Below are 20538 nucleotides of genomic sequence, written 5' to 3' on the forward strand. Positions count from 1 at the left end.
TTCAGATGTGTTCTTTAAGCCCATTGCAACCTAAATAATCAGATTAAGTGGATTAATATATTTGGGCTGATAAGATTAGGTCAGGAGTATTTGTGTATTAATAAATTGGTTTATTTGTGTGCAACGGTTGCACATAACTAATCTATAAGAGTCACATTTGTGATTGCGTTGCATTCAATAATGCAAAGCAGATTTGTAATTGTTTTAAAGGCATTTTTTATTGTTGTATTTCTGTATTCAGAAGGAATTCAGAAGCAATCATATCAATCAGGGTGTGGCTTTGATTCAATAATGATTCTCATACTTTATCTCCATCCATCTTCCATTCTACTCTTCACAGAAAATCTGTAGCAACAAACAAAAAAGAGGATTATGGAGACAACTGTTTACGCTGGATTTTATTCAGGGTATCAGAGGAAAGGTGGCTGACAGGAAATGCAGAGACTCTTTTCAATTTTATCTATAAAATTATTTAATCATATAGACCCTTTTTTTTAAATGTCCAATCATCCCTTTTATGGACTAAAATTTATTCAAGGACATAAAGGACTGTGGTTGTAAAAAGGTTGCAAAAAGTGGAAAAGCTTTTTGGCATTTTCAAGGCATTTTGCTGAAATTAATTGTAATAGTGTAAGTGTTTCAAATCCCACTCCTTATGGTTTTTATCTTTTCCACTTTTCATTATTTTTTTCTTCTTCTTAATCTTGTGTCCCTCTAGGACAGTGATAGAAACAAATGCATAAAGCCGGCCACCAGAGGCGTGCACAGACATTTTTGGGACAGGAGCTCAGGTTGGAAAAACGGCACCTTATACGTCAAATGGGGCCGCCAACAGCCAAACACCTTATTTAACAATCTTCCATAGTCCATAGCTAGAAATGTCACATTGATGTCAATTAAATAAATTATAATTTCAAATCCAGTGATATAAAGCCCAGGATTACAGAATATGTTTTAAGTTTATTAGATATATATAACACTTTGCAGATGTACTAAGATTTACATGTAAAATATGAAAATACACACCTTTTTATCTTATTTCAAGTGCATAATATTTAATAATCTTATTTTAAGGTTATTATTTTAGGTCAATCCACTGATAGATCATCTTATTTCCCTGCTCAGATTAGGTTCATTTTTGAAGCCCAAGATATCTGTCAATGATCACAGAAATTGAGAATGCAGCTTCATCTACACGCCTCAATTTAAAGTTGTGGGGAAGCAACTGTTCCAACCGTGGCATTTCCGAATTCTGCTCTGTGGTGCACGACCTTTTGAATAAAGTGAATGTGATTGGTCGTTTATCAAGGGGGTGAGGTTGTTGTCGCGGAAGATTTGCAAGCAAGTTTGATTGTGGCCAGTATCTCGGAAGCATCTTGCTAATCAGTTAGCAACTTGGTGGGTAGGTTCCCTATGGAAAAATTCCATTGGGACCAAGTAGCACTAAATTGGTGACTTAGAAACGACACTGTCAAGGAACGCTATGGACAGAGGAAACATGCAAAGGGAGGAGAGTTTTGTGTAAGAGGTCGTAGATGAGTCTCCTTTTTTATTTAGAGGAGGAAAGAGTGGACGAAGATTTTGTGAAAGAGGACGCCAGGGCGGCAGAAGCTTGGTTTGGTGTAGAAGGCTTACAGCCGTACATGTTTGAGCCCTTGCCTCGCAACGCTGCAAATTCTGTTAGTTCTAGTGTTCACAGGGATGGACACAGACGTCCATCCCTGTGAACACTGGGACGGAACTCAATGGGAAATAATTATTGTTATTTCTTATTTCAGCCGTTGTGTATATTAGCTGCGACATATGAATCAAATGACTGAAAAAATTTAGATTGACAGACGACCGTTGAAATATGATTGGCCAAATTTAGGTGTACCAGGTGACGTATAACTAACTGGCCTGCATAAAATAATGAAAAAAATACTGATTTTAAGACAGGATTTTTTTTTTTTTTATAGAAATGTTTTTTTTAATTTTGGGACAATATAGTCTGATGAAAAGTACATTTATACACAGGTTTAAGCCAGAATGATTTGACATTTAAATATGACTTCCCTACGACTTTAACTCAATAGAACCTTATTAAAGTTATTTTTATGAATTGTGATCATTTGGCCAGATTTTTGCTTTTGAATTAAACATTTAACAGACAGAAAAGTAACTTGTCTGCTGTAGTTTTAATTAAAAAAAGTAACTGAGTTCATCAAGGATTCTCCTTAAAGGGACCACTACAGCAAATCAATGATTACATCTATGAGATGCTTTAAGTTACAGTTTTTCCTAATTTAATAAAGAGCTGCATTTAAAACCATTCCTTGGCACCTGGTAGAGGCCATTAAAGACGAAGGTAAAAACGATTGTTTAGTTACTCGGACGGTTAGCTGACCCTTCACCAGGGCGAGGCTCTATTCAGGTGGTGCTACACTTCTCATGGATCAAAGTTACAAGAATCTAGATGCTTGGATTTGATAGGCTTTTAAATTAATAAATGGTATTTTGGGCCAAAGACTAATAAAAAACTATTTCAGGAGGGCACTCTTTTGTCCAGAGGGGAAAAAAGCAGATGCTCTAGCATCACCTAGTCCCTGTTAGCCACCTACAGTAAGTAAAGCTGCTTTCTCACCCATGACCTGCAGGACATGGGATTTTAGTTACTCAAATAGGCATTTGTGCACTAATGAAAAAGAAAATTGTTTTTTGTCTTTTTCCCTTTTCATAGTTGTGGGTTTATCATAAATTTGGAGAATCATGCTCTTTTTGAGTGATGTCACAAAAAAAACTTAGTGTGTTGTTTCTGCTGGCCAGTTAACATGCAGCAATCATAACTGTCAGGACACTCATCTAAATACTTTAAATAATAATCTTCTAGCTAAAACATATCTTGGATGAAGTGAGGATAAAGGACTCTCATAACTTTTGGTAAATATTTCACACTGTGAATAATACTTTAACAGAAGAGAAATGCAGACTAAAAGTTAAGCAATTTGAATATTTCAGAAACTTTCTTTGGTGTAATAACGACTTTGCCGATTGCTTGTGCCGGCACATAAAAAACAGGGTAGAAAGCATAACATCATTTTCAACCTGTGCTTAAAAACAGCAGCAGGTTTGATGGGTCTTACCTCTGTTTGTAACTAGAAGCCAAAGAAGGTCACACATAAATAAAGCTTTCCTGTGAATTTTTCCCAACTCTGATAGGCTGTTTACTTCCTTTCTGTTACTGTTTGTTAGTGTGAATTCCTTCCAATTGGTGATGTGGACTCTTTCACTGTGGCTGTCTGTCACCTTTTGGACAAGGCTCGCACAGCAGGAATAATGAGCAACTATTCTGTTCTACCGCAGCAAACCAAACTAGGTTTACAAGAAAGACCTACTCCCGGGGGTCAAAGTAGAGCTCTAGCTCAAGCTTTTCTCGTCTGCCGTACACTCTGAAACACACTTTCTAATTTCCTTACATATGTCCCAAGTGTGCAAGGGTCACCATGGCAATCTTGTCTTCCACAGCAAATAGCGTGGATGCTCTGATAAGCTGTTGACCAGAGTGTATTGATCTACATGATTTGATGCCTGTTCTGGAGAAAAATCTCGTTCTGCCTCGCTTAGATTGCTTGTGATCGATAAGATGAAACCGTCGGAACAAACTTGACAAAATTTACCCTCCGGTGATATTTAAAGTGTGTTTAAACGATATTTTTGGCCTCTTGTTTGTTCCACTGGATCACAGCATTTGGTTGCGTTTTGTATATGAACTGTGCATGCATATGAATGTGTGTTCCATGGGTACTTCCTGTGGTTAAGCCTGAGCAGCAGAGATGATTCATGAGTTTCATTGTTGCAGCATAGCTAGAGTTTAAGAGTGAAAAAAAATGCACAGTATAACATCTTAGTCTTTCCAACACCTTTTCACTCTCTTAAATCTTCAAACATGCATACATATAAAAAAAAAACCTTGTGCGCTTACAGTGTTCCAACTCCCACACAATCAGGCACACAAATGAGTTCATTTTTTGTTTATGCTTTTTAGGCTGACAGAAATCATCCAAAAATATCTTAAACATTCACTCATTACAAATCCAATGACTAGCAGGTTGTGGTCATGAGTTAATAACATAACAATACAAACATGTGGATAACAGATTATCTTGTCTTTAAAATAGTATTCAATGAAATCATCCTTTTTTTTGGAGAAGAGCTATGCAATGTATTTAATTGAATGCCTTATTCCCTTATCTATAAATGCTGCAGTACATTTGTGACAATAGATCAAAGTCCTGTTTTTGTGACTCTCTAAAGGTTGCATGTTGTGCTGAATGTGCTGTGCTTGTGTGCGTGGGCTACAGCAAACAGAACCATGAAATAAGAGCAGCAATAGGACAAGATTTTATGAAAATATGAAAGGATTAAAAAAGAGCAACATGTATCAGTGTGATTTTGCATGTGGATATTTAATCATACAAACCAGCAACAGCCCTAAAACTAGAACCCTTGCATTTAATTTGTTGCTTACCTTATCACTACCTATATTGTTATCTCGACGGGGGGAAAGTCCAGGCACAGGAAACATATTCACTTACAGTATGCTCTAACAGTTCTGTCAACAATTTTCCTTTTTCAAATGAAGCCACAACTTCCTCAATGCTGATTTTCCTCGCATCTCTGAAGCTCTCTTTTTGTTTTTTTTTCCGAGCGTTGCGTCACTGGGTTGTGGTTTTCTCACTACTCTCTGAGCACAGGAAGTGTGTTGTGGCAAAACAGGTCCCTGTCACTGTTTCCACTCCTAAAGGAGGGCCACAAAGCTAAATTTAACACCAATAACGAGATCATAGTTGCCCAAAATATTCACTTCCACATTCACTGTGGTTCGATTTAACTACACCAAGTTATTTATACACTATGGTAATGTGCTTATGTGTGAGGTTTAAGTTTGCTGTGTGACGCAAAATGCCACAAAGGAAACAGTGTAAGCCAATTAGGTAGCCCGTAAGAGAAGAGTAAATTAAGCCAGGACAGCTACCTACTTGAGTTCAGTTATAATCTGGGGTTTAAGTTTCACCCAGCTGAAAGTCAGTGTTGTGTTTACTTTAAAAGTTTACCCAAGGCAAATAAAGGGACCAACTTTCCAATGAATTAATAAGAAAATATTTCCCAAAAATATAAAGTGTGCCTAAAGCTAAAAGAAAGCTAGGTCTAACTTTCAGTTTCTGTAGCAACAATATTAAAGGAACTGTATGTGCTATTACAAAAAATATTTAATCTAGTTTCATATGTTAGTTTAAAAATAGATGTAAAGTTATTGTTATAACATGTGCACCTTGTGACTTTGTACCAGAAAAAAGGGAACCAAAAGGCGGACGTTAACTAAAAATAAGTTAAGAGAATGGAAAATGCAAAATCAGAAGTGGAAAGCAGAACACAAGAAAACATTATTAAATTCAAAATGTGAACGTTCAAAACATTTTGGGGAGCCACTGATATGTCTTTATTATTATTTCTTACAACTCTGGATGAGACTTAGCAAGACGCAGTTTGCTTAGAAAAACAGTTTTGCTACTTCAGTAATATAATACCTCTGCTATAAATGTATAAAAAAATTGACCAAGTTCAGATCATGTTCGGGAATTTGTTTTAGACGAGGAGCCTCAACATCATCTCATACGTGTGAAGCAGCTCTCTGCCTTTAATTCATCGGTGTTGTGAGGCCTCAACTGAACCCACCACGGCTTACTGCTCCCAGTATCACTTTGGGGGTGAGAAACAGGCCACTGGAGTTGGATTATTGCCAGCAGTAGAGTGGTTTTACTCCAGCTACACTCAAGCATTTCTCCTTGTTAACTTTTCCTGCCTGGGAACAGACACCCGTGGCAGTGGGGCAATTACTCAAGCAGTTTCTCACACATAAAAAAAACTTTTAGGTCTAGAACATGTGCCAATTGTTATAAACACCTAAATCCCATTGCTTAACAGAGAAGATGAACTATTATCTCTAACCAAAACAATACCTGCCCCTTAGGGAAAAAGAGGAGATATAATGATACCTTGGTTGTGAGACATGATCTCTTATTGTCCTAAGTAAAAATAAGGCAAAGGGTCTGCTATAAATAGGCAGATTTACTCCACCCCTTTACTCAGCACTGCAGGCAACCGGGCTCAGGAGAGCAACTTAAAAGCTAGGGTCAGTGTGTTACTATGGTGACTTGGCCATGGGATCACATGTGTGCATGAGGAGGCGAGAGCATACATGAATGCTGACCGTATGTGAGTGTTTGCAACCCCCCTCCAGCAGCAGGAGCAGCAGTGAGTCTCAGCCCCCGCTAAAGGAGAGTTGGGTAACAGCAGACTGGAGTTCCCCTGGACTCACTCCAGACCTCCTCTCCCTTCCTAACAGCCTCTATCCCACAGTCTGTCCCTCCTTCTCTCCCTTTCTCAACCACCCGCTTCCCCCTTTTCCCTGCTGGTTCTTTTTCTTCCTAGAGATATATGTGTGTGAATCTGTGTGGCTATTCCCAACAGTACAATACAGAGCAACTGCTGGTTTATTTGTCCTATACTCTCAGCAGGTCATCTCCTTTTGACATTTTCCTGTTTGCAGCCGCACCCTTCCTCAGCTTGCAGCACTTGGAGATTCTTTTCCATTAACTGTAGCATGCAGACCAGTGATTAATGCTAAAAGTATACAGAATGGAGCTGGTATATTTAGTTTGAGTTGTCTTGAAATCATTGCACCGTTTCTCTGACTCATTTTCTCTTGTTTCCCTTTCTGGAGATGAGAAATAACAGATTTCCATACAACACATATCTATTTGTGGCTCTAGCCTAGTCTAGTCACAATGCCATCATCAAGTTGATCGTCATCAAGACAGCAACAAATATTGGGCAATGGATGACATGCTTTGTTCAAGCTCTGTGGAGTAGCCTGGAGGGAAGACAGTTGATGTGGGCAGATGCTTTCAGTTCCGTTTATCAAAAAGATTTACTGTAACTAACCAGATTAAGGTAAACTCTGCTTATTTAACTCGCATATATAGGTAGTTTCTGGTGAGTTTTTGCTTTTCAGTATTGTGTAGAAGCTCGAAATCTCAGAAACTCTCTGGATCCCAAACACAAAAAAGTCAAGAAAAGGAAACAGTGAAAGATAATGAGGGAAAAGTAGGCGTACCAGCGTGAAAGGTGTCAACAATGCAGTCGGCGGCTGAGACGGCGTGTCTTAGCATGTTTACCTACGCTCACTCCTTTCACCGTTCAGCCCTGTGCAACCAAGACAAGCTGCTGCACGCTTCTGCCACAAAAGCCCACGGCAGTTTCTAACCCTTCCTTGCACTCTGGGCTGACAAAGCACAGCGTCACAGTTTCCGAAACCTCTCCTTCCCCTTTTGCATCACTGTGCCTGTGTGAAAAAAAAAAAAAAAGTTGAAATGTCTTTGCACCAGGTATAACGTTCTTCATTTGCATTGTTTGAAAGCTTATTTACCATTTCTGGTTGACTATTTCTATCAAAGAATAAGCATAAAAAAATAATATTTTAATATGTATCACAATTTTTGAGAATTATTTTGATTTTAATTAATTTCCTATATTTCTATATTAAAACTTTTACACGGGGATTCTGTCAAATAGCAGGGAAATATGACAATTGTATTTTTTTTTTTTACCAAAACGTAAACACAGTTTTGTTATAATTGAATATCATAAGTGATATTAAGTCATATAATTGCTACGGTCAAGAACTATACTGCCCTTTGGATTTTTTAAGATATTTATATGATGCAGGAAATCTTTAGGAAAACAAGAAATTAGTAAAGGTGAGAGATGTTAGAAATTTCAAAATAATGCAGATGGTTTTATATAGTGAAAAGCAGCATTTTTTATGAAAAACATTTTTAGTGAGGAATATGGAGTTGGTAATTTGAGTGACGAAATGTAAAAATCTGTATAATATTCTCTCTTTATAGTTTGATAAAAACATATAAGATATCTATATAAGAAATAAACAAATGCATTAGAAGAATAGAATCCTTATCCAGCAACAGCTGATGTCATCAACATCCCTTTTAGGGAACTTTCAGTTTTGGATGATTATAAAAAAAATATTAAATAATTTGGATGTATTTGGGTGTTTAAAAGCAAGGCAGGAAATTAAGACCATGTGTGACTAGGAAAATAAATAACTTAAACTGAATCTTTATTTTTGTCTGGCATGTCTAAAACAAGACCACAGAGTGGGATGTCTGAGCCACAGCCACTGAATGAGAACAAAACACAGACAACTTCCTCTTTCCACTCATCAGCCATGCTGCTCTTGGCCTCTTTGTCTATTTTTTTTCTCTTAACTCGGTTGTTTCTCTTCAACTCAGAGCGATGATGTCACTTCCTGTTTGGTTTTCAGCTGCGCCGACAGCCACCAAAAGAAGCAGCAGCCTGTTGACAGCTGTGGTGTGGTGTTGGAAACATGCAAATGAATAAGTTCAAAGGTTGGAATAGTTCTGAATTTAGGTGTTTGTGCTTTCACAGCTGCCTTTCATAACCAAATAACATCATGACAGTTTTTCTGAATACAAATAATAATATATATATAGACAGAGTATTGGTTAACTTAAAAAGTAAGCTGTTACTTACAAACTGCATCATTTACATTTAATTTATAAAAAACAATGCACTGATATTTCCTTTAAATGAAACTAAATTAAGTGGATCAAATTGTGTCTTTAGTTTTAAACAGTAATTCATAACTTCCTGTAGTTTCTAGGGTATTATGAAGTGACAAACACCTATTTCTCTAATTCTTGGTATTTGTATTGGTGTCATCAATATAGAAGAGTTGGCTGATCTGATTTCCTCACTCCTTGTCAGGATCTGGCTAAGGAAAGATTAGGACCTGTTCCACAAACTATATATACATGTATTTTTCTTTTTCTTAACCCGAAAAGAGCAGCAGTAAGAAACTCCAACTCTTTTACCTCATCATCTGTTGTTAGTTGAGAGTCTCCTGGTGACAGACAGGCAGGCGCTGTGACACCCAGCCCTGGTAATAGAAGGCAATTATAAGCCCTGGCGAGAGCTGTGGCAGTGGGGAAAACTTTTATACAGCCCCCCTCCTGGGGCACTGACACGAAGACACACTGAAATTAATTGCTACAAAACATCAGACGAGCTTGACGCAGACATGCGCACAGTCAAACTCCTGGAAAGAAGAAGGATGAAACAATACGCATCACGCAACTTTGCATTGATGCTCATGAGCGCCGCAAAGACCAAAGAAAGGGTGGTAAAAAGAAGCAAGGAGAAAGAAAAGAAGATCCCTTCCAACAAATCATGTTTTCATCTAAATAAAGAAGCCAAAGACAATAGACTTGGGTACCTTGGAGACCAGGAGGACTATTTCTCCATGGCAACCAGTGTGGTGTGTGACAATGCCGCAGTGCGAGGGTTTGAACTGCTAAAGCTGTCTGGGAATGTGGAGATAGATTGGGGAAGAGACAGAAACTCAGAGAGTAAGACCCACAGAGGGATGACGGTGTGTTCGTAATGAGAACCCACAATGTCAAAGTCCCACTGTGAGGAAAATAGAAGTTCATGACTTTCAATTTCAACATATTTTTTTTTAGATAAAACAAAGACAAATCCAAACTAAATGATCATGCTTGGCTTGTTTACATACAAATCAATGCATGGCTTTTGGTAAACAATTCCTCAGTAGTTTCACAATTTACCTGAAAATCATATAGTAGTCTTCAATGGGATTTACTCAAATGATCAAACTCCATGCTGGGTGTGTTCCGTTATTGCTCTTGTAGATACATGCATTTGTTTTAAACCTTTTTTTGGCTTCATGCTGTGAGTAACTGGGTGTTTGTGCTCAGTATACAATGAGCAAATTGTGTTTGGATAGCAAAACTTACACAAATAATGGAATGTGTTGGTGTGCTTCTCTGTTGCAACTTGTGCTAATTTACTAGGTGAAAGGTGGGTAGAAATAATGTTTCACCTCATGTTTTACCACTTTTCTTTGTGTATTTGTCAAAAGCTCCAGTATAAATTTGATTATTGTTCCCTAATCTTAGTTTAGCAGCTGAGGTTTCATTTCTTATTTAGAGTTTGGATCAACCCGACTGGATCTCTTTCCAAACTGTGTAGGACAGCAAGTTCCAACAGCATCCTCGCCCCCTTTTTATTCTTGTCAGCATTACCTGACAACCATCAACATGCAATCTCCTTTGTGTGTCTTTATTTTTATTTGCAGTGTGCTTTATAGAAATCCATTACACCGTCTGCCGCCAGCGTAGGCAGAAAAATATTCCCTCTGCTCAGCTGAACTCTCACCCTCCTTTAATGTAAACACACCTCACCAGTCACGTTTCTCCCATTAAGGTAAATGCCTGCGTCTTGTACAGATCTTGTCTCCTTAATTCAGTTGCACCATTAACCTGCAGATGTGGTCATTTTCCAATGCCTAGTTAGCCAACTTTGAACCTTTCTAATTTACAAGTGAGGATCTAAATCGAATGAATTTGTGCAAATTAGACTAGCTATAATTACATTATACTTGAGATAATTTATCAATTTGGCTGCAGCAGAGTTTAAAAGATCTGCAAGAGAATCTTCAGTTCAAATGAACCTTTTTGGCTTTCTAGCATTGCCTCCTGAAGACCTTTGTGTCATAAGCGAAGTCCTTCCCACAGGTTTTATTTATTCACTTTCATCTAATCTGAACCTTAGTGTGTTTTTTGTCTGTCCCTGAAATATATGGTATCTGTTTTTCAGTTTGTGAGTTGTCTTGTCTATCCACTCCATCAGCTGTCATGCCTGCTGACACGTGGCACTCCAAGTTAAATGATTTTAGTGTGATTATAAAGGGTTGAGGGAGTTCCTGATGGAGACCTGTCTCCCCAGCCCTGTAGGCTATCCCACAGCCTCAGTCTCCAGCCGAAGGTACAGGGAGCCTTTGGAGTTTGAGAGCGTGAAGAGAGCAGAGAGGATGAGAGGGGGTTACCTGAATCAACCTGTCGTACCTGCCTTCAGGCCCACCTGTCAACAAGCCACCAACAGTCTCTTTCTTTTCCACTCTGTCGCTTCATTTTCCATCACATACTCTACTTCTAAATCTCTTCTTACCTATTTATCTCCTTACTCTCTCTGCACCTTCCTCTGCATATGCCACAATACTGCTAAACAAATAGTTCTCACTTGAACTATCTTTCTGTCATTTTTACTTCATAACAGCTTTGGTCGATAGATTCGAGGAGATCATTTGATTTGTTAGAGTCTGATCTGACTCACAACATAAACAACTTTCTTGTTTATTTAACAGCTTACTTGTACAGATCATTATAGGAAAAAAGGGTGTGTTTTAGAATGTGTCTTAGTTGTTTTGAAAGGCTGAATATTCAGTTTCCTATTGACTCAGATTCTGGTAGTTTTCATGTTTTTCCTTGGATGAAAAACCTCAAATGCTTCAATAAGTGAAAATGTGCCCTAAAATTAAGGACCACACAAAAAAGAAACCATTCTGCATCTTTTTACAATGATAATTTGATGGTATTGGTTTATAGAATTAAGATAGCTTCTAATACTTATTAAACTCTGTTATAATCAGGTCAAACATGCAGAGTTCCAGAAATTAATAATGTTAAAGTGAAAAATGCTTGTACACAGCAGTCTTCTGTTTGTGCATATGCAAGTAAACAACTGTGCGGTGATGCAAGAGAAATTTCAGACATCTTCATAAAATACAGGAATATCATACTGAAGAAATATTAAAAGGACAGTTCAAGCTTTTGAGGTGAGGTTCTGCAAAAGGTCATAAGACTTTTTTTTCATCCAACAGCCTACCGGATACTTAATTGACTGCTCTTCCCTGCGTTTATTCGAATGTCAAAAATACAGAATGATTCATTTGATAAAGTCCCTTTCTGCCACGTCTCTGTTCACCTGCCTGTATGGTTTTTTTTAGTTTATGCATCAGTGAAGCTTTAAGCGTTGTGTCATTTCCATAATGAAGTATTTGTTTATTTTAAAGGGTGAAGAGTGAATAAATAGCAGAAACAGAATCTATGCTGAACTCAAAAATGCATTTATTTTTTTTTAAATGAATGTCAAGGCGATATTCTTTGAGTAGACCCAAAAGCTTACAGTCAGGCAGAAAAGAAAAAGTAAGCTTGAAATTAACAATGGAGGATGAACAAAAAGCAGGAGTGGATTGGGCATGAGCAGCAGCAAAAAGAGGTAAGGACTGATTTTATTTAAACAAAAACAAGTAATAATACAGAGAAACAGTAAGAAATGAATGGTAAATGGCATGTACTTATATAGCGCCATTATTCAAGTCAGGACACTTGACCAAAGCGCTTTACACTACATTCATTCACCCATTCACACACACACTGATGGTGGCAAGCTACATTGTAGCCACAGCTGCCCTGGGGCTCACTGACAGAAGCGGGGCTGCCGTACACTGGCGCCACTGGGCCCTCGGACCACCATCAGTAGACAATGCAGGTGAAGTGTCTTGCCCAAGGACACAACAACAATGAAAGTCTGAGTCGGGGCTTGAACCGTCAGCCCTTAGATTTCAGGGCAAACTCCCACATCCAACGCCACTGTCGCCCCGTTAAAATGAAAACAAATATAGTGGGTAAACATGAGAGTAAAGAGGAGGGCCAGGTGGACTTAATGAGCTTGAATGCTAGGTGGCTCTGGCTATGTTCTCACTGCTGGTCTAAATGTTCATTCACAATGTCTTTTTGTTTTTCTATATATAAAATCTGATTATTTTGTGAGGTCCTTTACTTTACCTTTAAAATGTTTCCTATATATAATTCCAGTGAGAACTGTTTGCATCTCCAAACTGATCTGCATGTTCAAAACAACACTAACAATGCTGTCACGCCCAGGCCCACTTTGGCACTGGAGCTTTGGACGAAATAGTCGTCAGTAGTTTCAAGTTTCCAAACAAAGGCATTTATTGTGACAGTGGGTCCCTATGGGGGAAATGCATGAAAAAAAGAGAGTGAAGCTCTTTATTCTGGCATTTTATGGAGCTTTGGCTGCCAGTTCAGCATAGAGGGGTTTGGATGTGGGGATGCAGCCAGGGGTGATGAGGCAGAGATGTTAACAGCTTTACACAAGTTTAATTTAAATTGATGTTTCTTTCTGAACTTTAGGATCTTGAGGAGAGTTTTTTAACGTAAATATAGCTGTCAGCACCTCTCCTCTTGACTCCCTAGGGCAGAGCACTGGTTGCTGTGACAAATATATATGTAAATTGATATTATCATCTCACCAAATCTGCCTAGATTTTTCCCATTGGACGGTTAAAAAAGTATCAATCAGATTCAGGGTCACTTTAGAAAATTGCTCAAATATGACAAAAAGATATCAGATTTTGTACATATGTGAGCATTCCCACTTGTTCTAAAGAATCTAATCTGATTTTGGCCACATTTGCCTGTAATGGGAATGGGATTTAGGGCTGGGGGTGCAGCTAAACAGAGATAACAGGGAAAACTGCTAACGCTGAGGAGGTGTTTCAAATCATGAACATATAAGGAAAACTCCAAATAAACACTGATATGGAAGCTAAAGAAAACTAGATCGAAATATCCATAGAAATAAAGAAAAACAACTCTAAATCATGACAATAAGTTGACCCAAGTCACTTCTCTCATCCATCAGTAAAAGGTGACTTCACTCAAACAGACAGGTAAAATTTGAAAGCAATTTAAAATTGACTTTTTTACCCTGAGCAATATCCTCTGTCCTCCCCGATCCTTTATTTGGTCTGCTGAGCTAATCCTTTGCCCTCTGAGCTCCTAAACTATTTATCAAAAACTACTTGAACGTATGAGATAATAAACTCAGATCTCATCTGTTTGTGCTTTGGTTTTGGCAACATGATGGATAAAGCTGCAGATTGTGGTGTACACAGCTGAAATACTTTGTGACAACCTTTAAATGTTAAGCGATGGTAATGTGCAATGAAACCTGCGCAGTGAGGGGGAGCCCCCATCTCTCTGGGTGCAGCGCAGAACCAGTGACTCATTGGGAGCTTAAAGGTCAGGGGTCAGACTTTTTGTCACAAGCATCAAATAAACAGGCTGGAAACTCGCTGAGGTTATGTCCTTAGGGACAAGATGGGGCCTCGCGGTGCTGGGTGGGCTGTACGTGGAGTAAATTTCTCTGTATTACCTACCAACTTCAGGAGGCAACAACAGACAGAGCATGCATTTCGGTGTTCCTGCTATTTTTTTCTGTGTGAAACTCTAACAGCATTGCTTCTGCTCAGCCTGGGGGTTATTCTACGAGGAAGAATGTACGTTTTGACTGTGAGGTGCAAGCAGATTGTTTTTCAAAAGTCACTAGGGCCTGAAGCTTTCCAGCTCTCACAGTAAAATAAAACTTTTGATTTTAAAGGATATTCACACACAACTGACACAAGGCCTGCATTCCTCAGTGGCAGTCTTCGACTCCTCTGAAAAGAGGAAATAATGTTTGACTCTATTGAGCTGAAATCTTCTTCAGTCTTTGGTCATGGGCCATGTGCACTGGAAAAAATTATCTAGAAAAAAGTAAAAAATGTCTTAAATTAATTTATTTACCCTTAATTAGAGTAGGTAAGTGAGGCAGTTTGCCAATAGAATAAGTATTTTTACTCTTAAAATAAGATAATTAGATAATATGCACACAAAATAAGACAATGGAATTGTGTTTTCTTATTTTAAGTGTAAATTGTCTTGTTCCATTGGCAAAATGTCTCTTTTACCATATCAATCCAATAACAAATGCACTTATTTTAAGAAAAAATTACTTATATAGATTTAGATTTTTTCCAGTGTGTAACTTAAACTTGTTTTAGGTATAAGGAGATTTCTGTGCAGCCTATAGATGTGTTTTTAAAGTCAATAAATAAATATAGGTTGTCACTAATGCTGTTTCTGTGGCATTTTCTCTTAACAATACATATAATTCTCTAAAACTATGAAAACCATTTATAAACAAGGCATGTGGGTATAGGAAGCTAAAAGTGGCCCAGGGCAGCGCATTACTAGAGCTGCAAAACAGTTTTTACCCCTTGTCTTCTTTTTATTAACATTTTTTACTATGGAAGCCACAAACTTCGTTGTTTTTCATCAAGATTCATCAAGGTAAAATAGTGTATAACTGTTAAATGATACATGGTTTCCAAAATCTAAAATCAGTTGTCAGGCCCATGAGTCAACACTTCTTAGAATCTCCCCTTTACAGTAATCACAGCTGCATGTCTTTTGAGGTGTGTCTCAACTAACTTTTACCAGAAGTGGAAACATTTGGCCCCTTTTTTTTTTTTTTTTTTAGAAAATATGTTAGGCTTATGCATGCTTAGGTGCATGTCTGAACACTGACAGATTCCTAGTTTAAATTAAGGCCTGCGTTTTCTCTATATCATCCTACAAGGGTGGTTATACTCCCGAACTAACTGTGGGTGTAGATACAGCCGAGGAGGTGAGGAAGTGGAAAAAAGCATGGGGCAAGTTTGTGTAACAACAGAGGGACATGAGGGTGAAAAAGAGCGGGGATCCAGGTGGAAAAAGGGCCCCAGCGTTCTCACACACCTCGCTCTTCTAACTGGTCCATCTTCACGAGTCATTTTCCACAATTGCGATCATACAAACAAAACAAGCCGATAAGGTACCAAAAAAGAAATATGCGTGATGTAGAGCAGATGTAGATTTGGTTTAATGTTTGTTGGATGTTTGGTTTTTAATTTAACCATCCTTTGAATTTCTCCATAATTATGATATATTATATCTTGACCTCTCTGTTGTATACAGGCCAGATAGTGCGCCTACTCATTCCCCTAAACATATCAGTTAGATGGCAATCTATGTGTTGGATCAGCACCAGTTAGGAAGATTTGTTAATTTTATTTAAAGTTCCTGTTTACACACCCAACGGTCCTTTTTTCCAACGATAGCATGTGCAATTTAATACATTCCTGTTGCAAAAAAAAAACAAATAAGTGGAAACTTTGCAAATATGCACGTGCAATCAAGGAAGTTTCCATCAGAAAGGAGGGACCTCTATTGGATTTGCATAGAATGTGTGGAAACAAATTTGATGGCACGGTATTTCAGTTTGCAAGAAAAGACAAGCTTTGTATTTAGAGATTACCAATTACTTACAGTGGAAAATAGTAGTTTTAATATTTCCATAAGACTTCTGCAATAATTTCAGTTTAGAAAAATCAAAGTATGAGCTCTCTTGTTTTGCAAGAATCATGTTTTTAATATTACTGAATTAGGTTGATTTAAATTTTAATTTCTGCAGCTCCACTCTTGTTATAGAATATCCCCATTATATAAAAAACATTTTTTCAGGTTTTAAGCAGATATTATCTTGACTGCTTTGTGCTTCAGATGGTGGGATGAAGGACACTTTTCTGCAGTTTTTATCTTCACCTCAAAATCTCTTAAATCCAGCAAACTACTCCTTTGAAGATGGATGAGGATAAATGGAGTGCAGCTCTGTACAAAGTACTTCAAATAATCTCACACTCACCAACATACTGAGGGCACTAACTTGCTATTGACTATACATCCCCAAAAAACAAAAGCCATGATTTACTTTTTATTATTTTTATAAATTCATCTGGCCTTTGTGCGCTTCCCTTTTCAATCCTGATCTAGGGATTACTGCCCATATTACTGTCAAAACCAGGCTATGAAAATGCTGTTCAGCAATGATAATAAAATGCTCAGAGAGCTAATAAAATGTCCGTAGTGAAGATACAGTAAATATTTAAGTGTCCCACATATTACAAAATAATCTTTTTACAAATAAATCTAATGCTGTAAATAAGAGTAGTAGAAAATGACACTAAGCAAACATAATTTTGTATGTGACTGTCCTGTGAAATGATTATTTTGACAGTTAGCGAGTGATCCAACCTCTGAACTCTAGCCTCTTTCTTATCTAACGACAGTGTGTGTAACACCTGTCAGGCCACAATTAAACCACAAATTCTCATTCCTTATAAATGCTACAATCTGTTTCTGAAAATAACCACCTCCCAACCCATTTTTCTCTCTTATAACATTATCCATCCACCGCCTCCGATTCCTTCTGCCACATAATGTAACATGCAGGCTTTTGGTAACTGTCATCACCCACTCTGTTGTCTCGCTCCGCCCATAAAGGGAGCACAGATCAGACTGACTTCACCTGTATGTTAATGGGCAGGGATTGCACCATTTTTTGGTGTGGGCAGGTGTGGAGGTGGAACACCAGCATGTCTGTCCTGTCTCCCGGACTGACTTGCCTTGGCATATTGGTTGCTGACAAATGCCAGCCTCGAGCCTGGGATCTGCTCCCACGTACGATATGTGGGTGTGAGGATTCTCTTTCAGACTTTCTATTTTCTGTTGATGACATTAACCCTTCCTTCCCACATATCTCTTTCTGTTAAAGTGTATCCAGGTTTTTATTTTTTTACTGCATCATAAAAACTACATTTTTTCTGCACTTTCTCTCTCCTCTCCTCTCATATCTGGCTCCCACTCCTTATCTCTTTTTCACTTTCAGTCTCTGTTTAGGCTACTTCCTCATATTTTCTCTGCAGACGAGGGCATGATCAAATATTCACCAGGGCTCAAGCAGGGTGTGTTTGTGAGTCGGAGCAGAGGTGTGGTGGCTCCGTAGGAAACGGGAGAGCCTTTTTATCTCGGCCGCTGAGCTGGAGTTTCATCAGGCAAGGACTCCTCTGGCAGGTTTGTGTGGGTAGTATTGGGAAACACACAGAGGACACTAAACTAGCTAACCCAATATTAACATGCAACAGTGCACAAAGATTATGAGTACCTACATCCTCCTCCTTCCTGCCCTTAAAGCGTCCCCCCCTCCCCTCCCACCAGCTCATGCATCAGGAAGAAGGGGGGCCCAAACACTGTGAACTGTTTATCATCTTTATTACTTTATTACTTTTCAGAGTTTTCCCTAACCTGATTTTATTACATTGTTATCAGATGATGAGTTCTCTCCTCTGTGCGCAGTACTTTTTCTTCTTTGCTTTGCCGCTGACAGTGGAGGTGGATGCAGACAGGAGTTTGGATTTTATTCATCAACTCACCTCAGAGACAAAGCCACTTCTTTCTAACTTACAAACAACTTATAACCTCTTGTTTATTTAGGAAACACTGTGAGTAGCAGCCATTTTTTGATGAAAACCAAAACTATATTCAATTTCAATTCAGTTCAATTCAGTTTATTTATATTGCACCAATTCACAACACATGTCATCTCAAGGAATTTTACAGTTCACCAGATCATACAGTCAAACTGATTCAAATTTTCTATCTAAGGAAAACCAGTTGATTGCATCGACTCATTGACTCAAATGCAATCCTCACATTAAGCATGCTTGTAGCGACAGTGGAGAGGAAAACACTCCCTTTTAACAGGAGGAAACCTCCAGCAGAACCAGGCTCAGTGTGAGCGGCCATCTGCCGAGGCCGACTGGGGCTCGATATATAATACATCTTACAAAGTTATCTGTCACACAAACACCTGTGTATTTTATAAGGAAATCTGTTTTTTTTTTCTTTTTTTTGTAAGATGGGGGAAAATGGTTTTTAGTGCATCAGTATTATTCACCTTTTCATCTTAAACTCCTTAAACAAGACTCCAGTGCAAGCAATTGCTTACTGGAGTCATTTAATTAGTAAATTGTGGCAACATGTGTTCGAATCTCAGTATAAATCTAGCTGTTCTGTGAAAGACTCGGAGATCTATTGTAGGACATCAATGAACAAACACGATCAGGGAGCTCAAGGAACACAGATGAAAGGTCAGGGAGAAAGTGGCTATAAAAAAAAAAAACAGTCCAAGCTTCGGACATCTAGTAAAAAACTGTTTGATCTAACACCTAAAATTGGAAATCTGAGATGATGAGTGTCCTAGGAGGGGCATTAAACAGTGAGGCTGCAGAGAGGTGGGAGAACCATAGTTTGCAGGACAGTTGTTGGTTGTGCAGTTTTATTAAAATAGAAGGGCATCAGTAAAATACATGTATACAAAAATCATTTTTGAAGTTTCCTGCTGTCCATGTAAAGAACACCTAAGGTGAAAAATGGTGCTCTGTAACCAAAATTCATCTTTATAAAACAAAACGATTATCTTGTCAGAAAGAATAAAATGCGTAACAGATCCCAGCAAACTATTCCCACAGTGGAACATGTTGGTGAGCTACATCATGCAGTAGAGATGCCTCTGTTTAGCAGGGACAGAAAAACTGGTGAGAGATGATGAGGGGAAGGATGAGGCTAATTAAAGATGTGAGACTGGGACAGATGACCCCAAAAAATGCCAGCACTATAAAGTAATGGTTTAGATAAAAAAAAATAATCCTGTTTTAGCACAAACCAAAGTACAATCTTAAATTCCACTGGGGATCTGTGGTAAAAATGGTTTACAAAAAAGGTCATAGATGTATGTAGTTGGTAAAAACGTACCTCAAAACACTTGTTCTGAGAGCCATTTTCTCAGGGAGCTAGACACAAATGCATTCCACACTTTAAAGTAATGCAAAAACCATAATATTGCTTTACAATCATGCTCTACTTTGGTCTGCAAATAGAATAAATTAAAGAAAATATGTTTAAAGCATGCACTTGCAAGATGCTATGTACCTCTGGAAGAGATTAGTGTGATTAATCTCACCCGGCACAATCATACTATGCTGCATATTTTGATTTTTTTTAGGAGGGGTAAGTTTTCCATGTCACTCATAATATATTATGAAATTTAGCAAACAGTCTGATGGGGTTTAGTAGGGCAAGTTGCCACACAGCAAAAATAAATGCCTTGGAGAAAATGGGATCCAGTTAAAACCAAACCAAACTAAAACAGCTTGGAGATCATTAATATCTTTCTGTATGTTTTGTTTTTATTAATTATGTTGTTAAATAAACACATACACAGGATGACATTCACTGGAACTTGATCATATGACATTAAGTTTTCAGACCCCAGGAAGATTAGTGGCCATTTATTTGGCAGCTAATGGGGATCCTAATAAAACTAAACTAAACCAGGGATCACCTTCATAACGCAGCAACATCCTCTTTCCAGCGTCTCACTTTCTCTCTGGGGCCACCTCACAGCCTCCAGCCCACGATGTTTCCCAATGAGCCTGCTGTCGTATAGATCCAGTCAGCAGCCGAGGGAAGCACATTGATTTCTCGTCAGCATCGCTGCAAAAGGAGCTGGCGCGCCAGGGCGAAGAAGGAGCAGCCGGGGGAGCATCGGTACCCCGCAGGCGTCCTCGCAGCTGCGCGCTGCGTTGTTAATGCGGCCCATTAGGCCGCTGAGTGGCAGAGAGATCCCGTGAATATTGAGTTTGGGGGGGGGGACACCCCTCAATTAGACAGATCGCCCCGCACCTCGTCAGCATCCGGCTATCTGTGCGCCCATAAATCAATGCCACAGGCGAGGGAGACGAAAGTTAATTTAGTGGAAGTTTGCAGCAGAGTATATATATATATATATATATATATATATATATATATATAT

This window comes from Cyprinodon variegatus, unplaced genomic scaffold (genome assembly GCF_000732505.1).
Source record: "Cyprinodon variegatus isolate N-32 unplaced genomic scaffold, C_variegatus-1.0 Scaffold31, whole genome shotgun sequence".
NCBI classification, from domain to species: Eukaryota; Metazoa; Chordata; class Actinopteri; order Cyprinodontiformes; family Cyprinodontidae; genus Cyprinodon; species Cyprinodon variegatus.